General features: G+C 32.9%; 4 long non-coding RNA genes across 5 annotated transcripts; 1 reads left to right on the top strand and 3 right to left on the bottom strand.

Annotated features, from left to right (window-relative positions):
* Nucleotides 1-11: 11 nt before the first annotated feature.
* LOC116405450 lies at nt 12-983 on the bottom strand. Its single transcript, XR_004218580.1, has 2 exons — nt 801-983; nt 12-251 (listed from the first exon to the last, which is right to left on the bottom strand). It is a non-coding gene; the product is annotated as an uncharacterized LOC116405450 (long non-coding RNA).
* Nucleotides 984-6917: 5934 nt separating this feature from the next.
* Nucleotides 6918-8183, bottom strand: LOC116405445. 2 transcript variants are annotated; one of them, XR_004218575.1, is made up of 3 exons: nt 8089-8183; nt 7829-7891; nt 6918-6994 (listed from the first exon to the last, which is right to left on the bottom strand). It is a non-coding gene; the product is annotated as an uncharacterized LOC116405445 (long non-coding RNA). The 2 variants fall into 2 exon arrangements; XR_004218574.1 differs by lacking the exon at nt 6918-6994 and adding an exon at nt 7281-7400.
* Nucleotides 7066-7274, bottom strand: LOC116405446. The gene is made up of 2 exons (XR_004218576.1): nt 7243-7274; nt 7066-7163 (listed from the first exon to the last, which is right to left on the bottom strand). It is a non-coding gene; the product is annotated as an uncharacterized LOC116405446 (long non-coding RNA).
* Nucleotides 8184-10164: 1981 nt separating the features above from the next.
* Nucleotides 10165-11236, top strand: LOC116405449. Its single transcript, XR_004218579.1, has 3 exons — nt 10165-10307; nt 10962-11031; nt 11113-11236. It is a non-coding gene; the product is annotated as an uncharacterized LOC116405449 (long non-coding RNA).
* The last annotated feature ends 2989 nt before the right edge of the window (nt 11237-14225 follow it).

Here is a 14225-nt window from a genome sequence, read left to right as displayed (position 1 = left end):
CAAGCCAAACATAATGTCGAACCTAGTTGTGCATCAATGATCCACGACTTCAATAAATGTTCTTGTTTGCTGGCTAAAAGTAAGATTAAGGTAATAATCACATAAACATAACTTGTAATACAGGACCTTGTGATTTAATATGACTTTCCACAATGTATCAAACTCCCAGCCCCTAAGAAAAGGCCAAATATGGCAGTACTTCCAAGTGTTGTTTTTTATCCAATATATCTAATTTTCAATAGTCCTAACACCTGCAACAACAGATACAAGTTTAGTCAATAATTCATTCTCATCTATCATCATCAAAAACTGTTTCAAGTCTTTTTTTTTTCTTTTCTTGTAAACCTTTGGGCTTTTAAAACTAAAACTTAACATAATAAGAATGGAATAATTGAACCAAACGTAGAAATATTCAGGAATACGAATAATTTCCTATAATCTATGAGTTTTCCTCTCCTCAAAGTCATTTAGAATGACATGAAGAAGAATATAAAAATATGAGAAAAGATTATGAAATTTGTTTCGACAAGGACAAAATCTGTAGTATTTTATTTTTCACTTCAAAGTTGGTTGAGTGCGAATTTTGATCCCATGCTAATAAAACATAACTTTGGTAATCTCCCATGATAATAGAATTCCTAGCAAGGCAGTGCCGAAATCTCATATTAGTTTCAAGATGCTTAGATAAAACACTAGTTAACTGGAAAAAGATTAACTATTCATGATAATTTGATGAGAAACTTTAGATTGTCATAACAGAGTTAGAGAGCCATGGTTGAATTTATGGGAGATAGTATTACCTTAAATCTAATGGCCTCATACCATAAACAGCACCTAGAAAAAGAAAAAGAAATCTGTTAGTTCTAGAATCCTCAGCCAACACATACTACATACTTCAAAATTCAGATCAAAACATAGAAAGAAAAATATATAGAGAGAGAACTTTGATCTAATATTGATGTCATCAAGATTGTTGCACTAGCTAGTTCATAATGCTCGACACTCATGGGGAGTTTGATACTTAAAACTGGAATTTATCACATCCAAACAACCAAAAAGGTTTATTAGCATGGGAAGTTGTACTAATAACAAGGAAAGCAACTGATTAAATTCCAACATCCATGATTCATGACTTTGAGGTGGTCTCGTTCGTTACAGTTTAGGTTGGTTTCTACACAACCAACACCATCAATATTATTACTATCAACTCCACCTCACGGTAAACGAAGAAACTTCCAAGAATGTCAAGTTTCTAGAGTGGCATAATTAGAAGCAAGGACTTTGCATTAGGGAGTTAACATTATAGATTATATCAGATATGCTTCCTATAAAAAATGATTATATATAGGGACAATCTTCCTTTGTGTTTGGACTGCACCCATGCATTTATAGCACGAGAGCATTTAAGGAATTAGATCACATCGCATCCTTTAGAGATGGCAGTTTGCTACCTTGATTTCCAACTTTTGTCGAGCCCTTTAGAGTTAGTTTGGTTTGAAATAGAGATTGTAGTCTTATGTGATCAAGGTTGTGAAATATCTCACTAGATTTTTTTTTAATGGAACATGTGACTAGAAGAGAGTAAGGGTTTTGAGAGGTCTTGGGAGGAGTTGAGACCATTGATGGTTTAAGGCATTTTTAGTTAAAAACATTACTTTATCTCTCGTATATCTAAGACAAGCCAAGCTTATTTTCTTCTTAAAACATACTATAATTAGTCAAACAAAAAATTGTTAATACTCAAATACAGTTTTTATTTGACAATTAATTGTGTTAATTACAACAATAACTATAAAAATTGGTTATCCTCCTGGTTTGTTTAAAAATCAAATCAAGAGTTTAACTAAATGAAATGCACTACAATGATAATTATGCTATTATCAACAATACACAAACCTTGGATATTGAGTGATGAGGATCTCGAAGATTGACCAGTAGATTATCACTTTTCAAATCAAAGTGCACAATATTCTTTTTGTGTAGGTGTTCCATTCCAAAAGCCGCATTCATAGCAATCAAGAGGTGCTTCCGCTTTTCACGACTCCTGCATCAATTGTATTTTATGCTTAATATAAGGGTGAAGATACATTATACTGCAACTAACTTCTAACAAATTAAATTAAACATATGAAAAGTGAGAACAATTGTTACTTTTCATTCTTCAACAAAGCATTTATGAGCGAACCATTAGCCATAAATTCTGTTACTTCTAAAAATCTTCTCACTGGTACAATATAAAACAATAAAAAGGACTTGAGTCAAGGAACAAAAAGAAAAATACACAAATAACAAAAGAAAAGAATAGCCAATTAAACAGCAAACAAATGAGAACAATTGTTACTTTTCATTCTTCAACAAAGCACTTATGAGCGAACCATTGGCCATATGTTCTGTTATTGTGGCCATAGATCTCCCAAGCCCATCATGCACGACACCATAAAAAGTACCACATTTGGGTGGTGCAAATCAGCAAACTTAATTGCTTCATTCTAAAAATCTGCTCATTGGTACAGTATAAAACAATAAAAAGGATCTGAGTCAATGAACAAAAAGAAAATACATGAATAACAAAAGAAAAGAAAAGCCAATTACTTAAAATGAACAACCTTGCGATCTTGTTTAGAAGGCTTCCCAACAAAACACCTATCATCGACTCATTTTCAAGCAACATTAGTTCCCCTCCATTTTCCATGATAAAAAGTGCCAAAGGTGCCAAACCCCAATTCTCTTAATTCTTCAAGGTCACTATTGTTTATTACCCGAAGGAAAGAAGAAAAAGAAAAAGAAAAGGATGTTCGGATGGACAATTTAAACATAAAGTGCAACCTTAAGGTTGAAAATGGAAAACTAAGTATTACCTGCAAGCAGCCAAGGCCTTTTGACAGTGGAAAACCAAGATTTGCTTTACCTGAAAGTCTTGTCCTGCCATCGTGGGCAAACATGAAACAAGAATAATTATGGCAAAAAACGTGACATATTCCCGTTGAATAGCCAAATGAATGATGTGTATGTTGCATCTTGTTTTGGAGAATGTTCAACATTGTATTGGTGTCTTATTTACACTTTGTATAAATTAGTCAGATGTCTTGAATGGTGCTTTTGCATTGTTTTGTTTGCATTCCACTCTCAGATAATGGAAGACAATAAAAATAATCCTCTTGTTTTACTTGTGTTTTAGTATGCTTCCTTTTATCCATTGTTTGGAACTTTCCTTCAAATGGTTGAGCTTCCGGTGTCAAAGTACCATCACATTTGTTGTAATTTATTGAGGCTCTTTAGTTATTTTATTACTCTAGTTGAATGGCATAACTTTCGGTTAAATTTACATTCAAATCTAATCTTACTTTAACCACCAGTATATGTATGTATATGTGTAAACAAAATCTTGTAATATTGTGTTATCTTATTAACTATGTTGCGAAGTTTATGTAACATTTCACTAGATTGTACTTTTTTTAAAAATAGGATTTTTTTTCATAATTTTTCAAACACAACTAATATCTACTTGGACTCCTTGTAAATGGAGTGTATTCTTGATTAACTTAAATACTTAAATTTGTTTACAACACATATCAATTACTAAAATTTCATAATATCAAAATTCAACATATCCATAAGTTAAAAAACATATTTTGTAATAATACTCGAAATTTGGGATGGGTAGTCTGGGTTGTTAGTGTTGTCAGTGTTAGAATACCCCTAGTGGTTTGTGTAAAAAAAGTCTCCTTTTAAAAGTTGAAAGATGCCCTTAAACTTTCGAAAACGGTTCAAAAATACCATTGTCTTTGGTTTTAAATGAAAGTTGCTAAAGTTTTGTTTAAAAAATAATCATCAACTATTGAAAAGTTTTGTTTAAAAAATATTGATGAATTATTGAAAGTTCCATAAGTATCCATTTAAGCTTAAAAAAAATTCAAAAAAATGTTCATCAATCCAATTCATACACCTATTTTTTTACACTTATAATAAAAAGCCCATAAAAAGTAGAGAACTTGTGTAGAGAACTCTTCACTCTTGCCTGAAGCTACAATAGCCCGTAGAAAGTAGGAGAGTTAAGCTTGTTAGGTTAGAATGCGTTGGGTTCGCTTGGGATCAAAACTTGCATCAAAACTTTTCACTCACGGTCGAAGCCACAATAGCTGGTAGAAAGTAGGAGAGTTAAGCCTATTAAGTCATAATGCATCGGGTTCCTTCAGAATCAAACTTTCGTAGGAAACTCTTCACTCTCGACCGAAGCCACAATAACACGTAGAAAGTAGGAAAGATAAGGTGGTTAGGTCGGAATGCATCGGGTTCCTTCCATATTAGTATTTGCGTAGGGAACTCTTCACTCTTGGCGAAAGCAACAATTTTCTGAAGAAAGTAGGTGAGTTGAAGCGATTAGATCAGAATGGGATGGGTTCCTTCGGGATCAATACTTGCGTAGGGAACTTTTAAGTCTTGGGGGAAGCAAAAATAGTTCGTAGAAAGTCGAAGAGTTAAGCCAATTAGGTTAGAATGCATCGAGTTCCTTCAGGATTAAAATTTTCGTAGGGAACTCTTCACTCTTGGCCGAAGCAACAATAGCCCGTTGGAAGTAGAAAAGTTAAGCAAGTTGGGTCAAAATGCGCTTGGTTCTTTTATATATTACATGTTTATACCTTTTCAATTCAACACCTCTTTACTTTTCACTTGTCAATGTGTTATTAGTAGTTTAATTTAGCGATAAGTTATTGATAAGAAGTTCAGTTTATAATTCTCGTCGCATTAGTTAGGCTATGCTCATCGCTTAGCCAACGTCAATCGCCAACTACTCGAGAGGGCAAGTAGCAAGGATAAGGCTAATACGTGCAAGGGGGAGTTTTCACGACGAACTCCACCTTAGTGAGATAACTTCCATCATTTGTATACCGAGAGATGAAAAAGTGTGAACATTAGGCACCGAGAGGTTGTTGTCCTTAATTGCGATGCTCTATACGTTTTATAAGTGAAATCTTCTAGATATATCTCTCCTAAGCACACTTAATCATATGGATTCTGAGAGGTGACCATATGTGACGTTTAATGACTCTGAGAGGAGCACTTCTTAATTATAAGTTAGTTGAGCGAGATATATCCTATTAAAGTTTTCGTGTTACTTAATCGCATTATAACACAAAGACATTCCTTTGCTCTTTCTTGCATACAAGTTAGTTCCCATTTCTATTTTGTCATCCATATTCCCTTTTATAGAATCTCTAAGCGTAGATATCTAGTGGTAGTTTGTTCTTGTATTTCTTTTATACCATTCGTTATTCTTTAATTCTTTTATACTGCCTAGATGATAAGTAATACCTAAAATTAATATCTTGAATCAATTCCTTATGTTCGACCCGGGATCACCCCGGTAAACCTACCATTTCACTTGCACTTGGACAAGTAGTAAGAAAACTTGTACTCAAGAGGACTTAGTTGCCACACGATATGAAGGTCTAGTGAGCAATTCACATGCAGTTAACATGCTTAGTGATATATCGCCTAGATTGAGTATAATTTTCATTCACCATTTACTAACACTAAGTCCTGATTGTTGAAGAGAAACAACACCTCAATAACCGGAGCGATCGACTTCTATCTTTAGTTATTCGATCTTGAACCTTAATTGCACCGAGAGATGGCCTGGGATGAAACAAATTTACCTTTATTTTATTCAGTCTCGAGCATACATTGTCCTAAGATGCTACATTATGAAAGACTTCTGCCTTTAGTTATTCGATCTCAGGCCTTAATTGCACTGAAATGGCTCGGGATGAAAGAATTCTGTCTTTATTTTATTTAATCTTGGGCATACATTACATTGAGATGCTCCGAAATGAAATTTTTTTGCCTTTAGTTATTCGATCTCGACCTTAATTGCATCGAGATGACCCGTTATTAATAAATCACAACGAAGATATAAATCGCAAGGACGTCTATGGAATTTGTGAAAAAATAATCTCGCATCATGGACTTTTCTTATTTTGTTATACGAACCATAAATATTTTGGATTTTTCTACATTTATGTAAATTACTCTTAAATTAATCTAATTAATATTTAATTGGAAATCACCGCCACTTGGATATAGGAATACGGGAGCATCCCACATTCTCTAAATAACACCCACATATGGAAGTTATTATCTTAATTTAAATTAATGATCACAAATAGCAAAAAAGTTAAAACTATTTACAAAATATAGCAAAAAATTGAAACTATTTACAAAAAGACTCAAATGTGCTATAGAGAATTTAATTATTATGCTAATTAGTTTCAATTTAATTAGTATATTTGAAAATTCCACTTAAATTTGATTAACACTAAAATAATTAGTTAATATATATAATAATTATTTAAATCACATTTAATTAATATTTCATTTAAATCACATTTAAATGAACAACAAATACACTCTAAAGTCAACACCTAAAACACTACAATACAACACTTATTCATAAACTACTACAAGCAGAAAACCTCAAAATTAAAGTATGTACAACAAGTAGTACTAGAATCTCGTAGCTTATATATTAAAACAATTAGTATTAGTACTAGTAACTTATATACTACAAAAAAAGTGTAAAAGCTTACACAAATCGGCTAACAAAGCTTGCATATTTTGTTCGAATCTCGTCAATCTCCTCTTGCGTATATGCACTTTTTTGTATTAAACTACGTAAAAAGAAAGGTATGAAAAGAATAAGTTTAGATAATTTATGTAATTTGTAACATATAAAAAGTGAAAGTAGAAACTTACAAGGCTAGTGATGGGAGTACTAGAAATATGCACGATTTCATGTATATACTTTTGGACATAATACCCACACCCAACCGAATCCAATTGACGAGGACACGCATGTATATAAATTACATACAAATTATTCTTATGTTTCATTGAAAATAATTATGTGTCAATGCAAATTACCTTTATAGGTTTCCATTTCGGATTTGACCGATAATGTTGTAAATCATGCTTAGCTTGCCATGTTTTTAATCCTCTATACATTTGGAAACATTAGAATTAGAAGACAATGAAGTCAAATAAGAAGTAAATCATAAGTCACATTTATGACTCCATGGATGTCTTCGTTAACTTTACTTTGAAGAGAGTCCAAAACATAAACACAGTTCTCTCGAAGATCGATGACATGCAACATCCAATGAAAACTACAATAAACATCTTCAATGTGAGTATACATTTAACCTCAATGAAAAACATAATAATGTGTTAATCTTATTTATTTACCCAGTATTATACGGAATTAGAACTATTTGTTCCAAGGTGGCTTCTAACTGGTTGGCAAAATTTCTGGATCGGAGATCACGATCCTTGATATGTGATGTTATTTTTGCTTGGTCATAACAAAAAACTTGCTTCCACAATCACATTCATCCCAAAGATATCTAAGTAAAAGCAACCTTAGTTAAAAAGGAACAAAATAACTATAGCTATAGTATTGGACATAAAGATGAGTAAAAGATGTTTACTTACGTAATGTATGCTAGGATGCACATATAGCCTATTTCTACCATGCCGCAATAATGGAGCAAGTCCTAACGAGCTAAATAAATGAATTTGTTTTTACCGAATATTAGCTCGTTCATTAGGATGCGAACCATATCTACATCCTTCATATTGTTCACGACATGTCCATATAAGAGCTTAATGGTTCCATTAACATTTATGTAATTTGAAGAATACAGAACATCCTTTGGGGTTGAATGCTCCAAGCACAAACAAAATAATATCAAAACCTAAAATACAATCACAAATAAATATCAAAGCTTCAATAGCACATAAACAAGTCAACGAGGTCATTCAACAATATTACCTAATGCTTGATTTAAAGTCTCTATCTTGCCCTTCACTGGAATAGGTAAACTACAATCTCCTCCTATGAGCAAGTCCACCAAGATTTTAACATTGGGACCACCATTGCTATCATCAAGTACGGTTGCTATTGCAACAATATTATTAATTGTTCCTATAGCCAATTTGCACGGTGTTTACTTTACAAGTATTAAAAGCATCATTAAGAACAATTTATCCTATAAACATTAAAATTTTAAAAGTGACAACAAAGTTAATAACCTTCACTTCTTCGTTCATAGGTGTGTTGCCCAAATCCTCATCGGCATAGAGATCTATGTTAACACTTCTGATGGACGATCTCAAGTGATTATGACCCTTTTTCTAACTTTTGCTTTTTGAGTCATCTTCTACAACTTGAGAACTTGCAATTTTCTCTTTCCCTTTCACTGTCTTGAAATATAGTGATTGAGAGACAAAACCATCCATGCCACGTACACGTCCACCATGCTCTTTAGAGCCCAATGACTCAGTCAATATGTCCTCATCTCTATGTGTTTCAGCTAATGCATCTCATAGAACAATACAAGTATTCATCATTAACTAAGTTAACAAAAGATTAAATATTGTATATAAGTAAATCGCAAGCAAACTTACGATTCGAGAGACACAATCTCGAGTAGCATCATCAAAATAATCATTGTTTTTTCCTTTTCTTGCACACGCACACGCACACACCCACACACACACGTGCACACACACGAACACACGCATGAACGCATGCACACATCCACAGACACATGCACGCAAACACGCACGTCCATCCATACGGGCACATGCGCACTCACACACACGCACACCCACCTACACGGGCACATGCGCGTACAAGCACACACACGCGCACAAATGCGCATGCACACACGCGCGCTCACATGCACATGCACACACACGCTCACATGCGCACTTGCACACACGCACCGACACACATGCACGCACGCGCACCCACACGGGCACATGTGCACTCATACACACAAGCACACGTACACCCACCCACATTGGCACACGTGCACTCGCACACGCACATGCATACATCCACACACAAGCACGCCCATGCGCATGCACGCACACGAACACACGCATGAACGCACACACACATCCAGACACGCACGCGCACACACACACACATACATGTACGAACATACGCACACCCACCCACACAAACATATGCGCACTTGCACACATGCCACACACACCCACACACATGCACGCACACGCACATGCACACTCATGCACACGGACACATACGCACTAACACACACGAGCACACACACACCCACACTTTCACACGCACACACAAGCACACGCACGCGCACACGCATACGTACACACCCACATACATGCGCACATGCGCATGCACACACATCTACACACACATACACACATGCACACAAGCACACACACATACGCACACGCACATCAACCCACACGGGCAAACGTGCACTCGCACATATGCGCACACACACGCACACACGTACATATGCACAAAGATGTGAAAATGAATTAAATTTAAAAAACAATTACATTAATTGTGTTGAGAATGACTTTTAAACTATATTCATTTAACTTAATAACATTAATTAAATTATAATTTCTATTAATATTGATTTAAGAGTGTCATTAGTGTAATTATATCAATATAATGCGATCTTATCCAATTTTACCAACAAAAAACAAGTCAAATATGGACTAGTAAATCCACACTCTTTGTCATAAGAGATATAATAACGTTTTTATGGGCCATTTTAAAAAATGACAAAACAACTTTTTCTTTTGAATTTTAGCAAATAGGATTTTTTATCTGAAAAAGATACATCAACCCATAATAACACTACAACAAATCTGGGTTGTAGTGTCAGGTGAAAAAAATGAAAAATTGTCTTTATTGTCGTTTTTGAAAAGGTGGATCAAACCGACATTAATGATAAGGGTTTAATGTCGTTTTTAAATCGACATTAATGATTTTATTTTTTTAATTTTTTGTATTTTGTAAACACTGACATTAATGACCCCTCATTTTTAATTTCTTTTTAAAAAATTGTTAGGTTTTAAAAACTAAAATTTTCCTCTCTTTCTTACTTTTCTCTTTACTTTACTCTTTCTTACTTTTCTCTTTCTTACTCTACTCTTTCCCTATCAATTTTTCTTTTCTTTCTCTCCAAGTTGGTTTCTAATTTTCTTCTCTTCTCAATCTGTGACCCTAGATCGCGAACGGCAACCAATCTTCATCGTGCTTCCGCTGCAAAAATCCTTGGGTTTCTTCATTTGATTGTTAACTTGTGACTGCTAGGTAGCATTATTGATTATTAATTGTCTTTATTTTTTCAAATGTGCAGCCTTATTCATACTATCTTTTGTTAGAAAAATGAAAGAAGAGAAGACATAGAAATGAGCTTGGTAACTACCATTCTTGTAGGTGGATTTGCCAAAATGGAAAATGTAGAGTAAGTAATTTTGGTATAGCTATTTGGAGTGTTATGTGAAGCACAATATCTTCATAATGTAATGCGTTTTGGTTTTCGATTGAGATCAATCTTGGTAATTAATTGTTTTGAATTGTGTTTTATTTTATCTTTTAGTAGTAAATGTTTTTGTTTTCTTTAGTTTAGTTTGAGTATTAGTCTGTTTTGATATATTTGTAGGTTGCATCTATTTATCCATATATTTATCTTTGATCAATACCTAGCTAGTGGAGTCTCTTCTTTTTATGGGCTTCCTTATATTCCATGTTCTTTTACTATATATTTGAGATTTTCACCTTCCATAAATGAAATAAATTAACTATTTTCATTTGAAAAGAAAAACGATCCAATAGGAGTTTGTAAGATTATTTATCATCTCCATTGTTTAACTTTCTCTATAAAAACAATGTTGCTATTGATGGGTAAATTTATACAATTAAGAGTAAGAAGCCTATAGACTAGCATTGCTAAATTGAACATTCAAAATTTGCTTTGAACTAAGAGTCGAGGATGGTATAATTATTCTTTAGTTGTATTCCTCTTTTTCTTATAGATCTTTGAAGAACCAAATTAGGTTATTTTCTTCTTCTTAATGAGTTGTTTGATCAAAGCTTATTTTCTTCTTTATTTTTGCAGCACTTTTGGGTTGCCATTTCAATTGTCTTCTTTGTTGCTGCTACATTATTTACTCTACTGAAACTTTGTGGTAATTTTTAATTTTCCACATTTAGATTGCAGTCTGTTTAGTTTGATTTTAAATAATATGTACTAATTTTGCAAATTCTAGATTTAATCTTCCCCAGGTTGTAAAGTATATTTTGGTCTTAGATAGCCAGCCAAGCTAAGCTAAGTAGATGGAAGCAATTGTTGAAGTTGAAGATTGTGAAAGCGTTTAAGGTTTCTTATTTAAGTCTTGTATTAGGATCTAGTTTCATGTATTATTATAGAATGTATATACAAACGCAATATTAAGATTTCATTTTCTATATACAAATGTAAAAGAAAAATATTGTAGTTCCTAAAATAATATTAATTTTATTGATTTGTTGGTGTGAGAAAAAAATATTTATTTACACGTATCTAATGTCAGTTTATAAAAAATGAACAATAATGCAATAATTATATATATTTTTTTGTAAAAATAGATCCAAAAAACAAGACTTTAATGTCGGTTTAAAAACGATATCAAAGGCAAACCGACACTAAAGGTCAACAATAGCACCATAAAAAATGTCGGTTTTAAACCAACATCAATGACCATACCGACATTACTGATGCATTTGATATCGTTTTTAAACCGACATCAAAGCAAAAACGACATTAAAGGCCTTTAATAACGCTAGCATAGATGTCAGTTCCGAACTGACACCAAAGATCATTAATGTCGTTCCGAACTGACACCAAAGATCATTAATGTCGATTTTAAACCGATATTGAATGGCAAATTTCTTCTAGTGTAACCAAATTTATATAATTTGAGAATCAACATTTTAATAATTTTATTCAATCTTACTAACTTCAAAATAACCAAATTGAATTTGAATTTCAAAATAACAAAATTATAATTTAATAGTATTTGAGAATCTCAACGATAGATTTTGTATCAAAATAACCTTAATTGAATTTCAAAATTAAAAAATATCAACTTGTTCGATATATTTATCTCAAAATAATATTAATGACTTGAATATCAAGATAATTAAATTATTATTTTAAAATTGAAAGAAACTCAACATTAAGAAATATCAACTTGTTCGTATACAAGCACACGCGCACACGAGCACACACAGACACACACACACGTGCACATGCGCACACATGGACACGCTAGCGTACACGCACACTCACCCACACGCACACGCGCACACACACATATGCACAAAGATGTGTAAATGAATTAAGATTAAAAAACAATTACAATAATTATGTTTAGGAGTAAAAATCATGTTCATTTGACTTAAAAACATTAATTAAATTATAATTTCTATCAATATTGGTTTAAGAGTGTCATTATTTCAATATAATGCGGTTTTATGCAATTTTACCAACAAAAAATAAGTCGAATATGGACCTGTAGATCCACACTCTTTGTCCTAAGAGATATAACAACTTTTCTATGGGTTATTTTAAAAAATGGAAAAACTATTTTTTCTTTTGAATTTTAGCAAATAACATTTTTTGCACGTGCATGGTATTTTACAAAATATCCACCTTCTCCAACTGTAATTATTTAGTTTCTACGTTGTAATTAATTTATGTCATTTATCAGCTTTTAATTAATTTTTACTTGAAAAATATACATCAATCCATATTGCAACTTTTTTTTTAATATCTTGGGACTCAACTAATTGATTCAATATTTTAATAACTTTATTCAATCTTACTAATTTCAAAATAACCCAATTGAATTTAAATTTCAAAATAACCAAATTATTATTTTTCAGAATTTGAGAATCTCAACATAGATTTTGTATCAAAATAACCTTAATTGAATTCAAAATTAAAAAATATCAACTTGTTCGCTATTTTTATCTCAAAATAACATTAATGGCTTAAACATCAAGATAACGAAATTATTATTTTAAAATTGGAAGAATCTCATCACTAAAAAAATCAACATGTTCGCACACGCACGAACGATCATCACAACCCATAACTTTAAATTCTTCAAAAACAACAAAATTAAATCAAGACAGAAAAACAGAACAAGAACTCTAACCAACAATCACAAAAAAATCAACCTTAACTCTTGATCCTTGCCATCCATTGGGAGGTTCAACATTGGACATGATAGAGAATAATCGGTTCCCAACCGCAAGTTTCGGCATCGGAAAATATTTTCATAGGGAAATGAAAATTTTGGAAGTGGGTAGTGAAGAAAAATAAGGTTGAAATGATTTTGTTTGTAGAGTGGGCAAAGTTCTGGCCGGTGAGGAGAAAAGGGAACACATGGGGTTCGACTTACGGGGATTTTTCTTAATGATTGTTGGAAGAACAAAAAGATTATGAAGAGATTTAAGGGAAACAAAAAGAATGGAAAAATGTTAAATCCCAAAAGACTAAATGGTCAATTGAATGTTTAGGGAAGTTTGATCCGCCTGTTTTAGCAGTTTTCTTGCTTCTTTATGGAACTGTTGTAGAAAGAGTAGAACGAGGACATAGTTCACTTTTTTTCCTCTTTACAAAGTAACCAATGACTTAAAAGAAAGACATTGCACACTAAATGCCCATTAGAAAACAATATACATCGAAAAGAACAAAAAATATGCAAAAATTCAAAATGAAAGTGCAAGCAGAACAAAACGGACTTGATTCACCATGAACAGATAGAACAAGCTCCAAAACGGATTTTGCGTAGAATTCTGTCTCAGATTTGCAGTTTCCATGTTGACCAAAACTTTCCGAACAAAGGATTCAGCTTCCCATCAACATGCATCACCAACCTATAACTTTAAATTCTTCAAAAACAATGGAATTAAATCAAGGCAGAAAAAAACACAACAAGAATTCTAACCAACGATAACAAAAAAATCCACCTTAACCCTTAATCATTGTCGTCCAATGGGAGGTTCAACATTGGACATGATTGAGAACTATTGGTTCCCAGCCGCAAGTTTCGGCATCGACAAAGATTCTCCGAGGGAAATGATGATTTTGGAAATTGGTAGTGAAGAAAAATAAGGTTGAAAGAATTTTGTTTGGGGAGTTGACAAAATTGTAAACCGAACCCCATGTGTTTCATTTTTCTCCTCATCGGCCAGAATTTTGTCAACTCCCCAAACAAAATCCTGGCCGATGAGGAGAAAAATGAAACACATGGGGTTCGGTTTACAATGATTTTTCTTAATGATTGTTGGAAGAACAAAGAGATTTAAGGGTAACAAAAAGAATGGAAGAATG

Source organism: Cucumis sativus, unplaced genomic scaffold, assembly GCF_000004075.3.
Source record: "Cucumis sativus cultivar 9930 unplaced genomic scaffold, Cucumber_9930_V3 scaffold104, whole genome shotgun sequence".
Taxonomy (NCBI): Eukaryota; Viridiplantae; Streptophyta; class Magnoliopsida; order Cucurbitales; family Cucurbitaceae; genus Cucumis; species Cucumis sativus.
The sequence above is the reverse complement of the archived record's forward strand: the minus strand, read 5'-3'. Positions and strand labels throughout refer to the sequence as shown.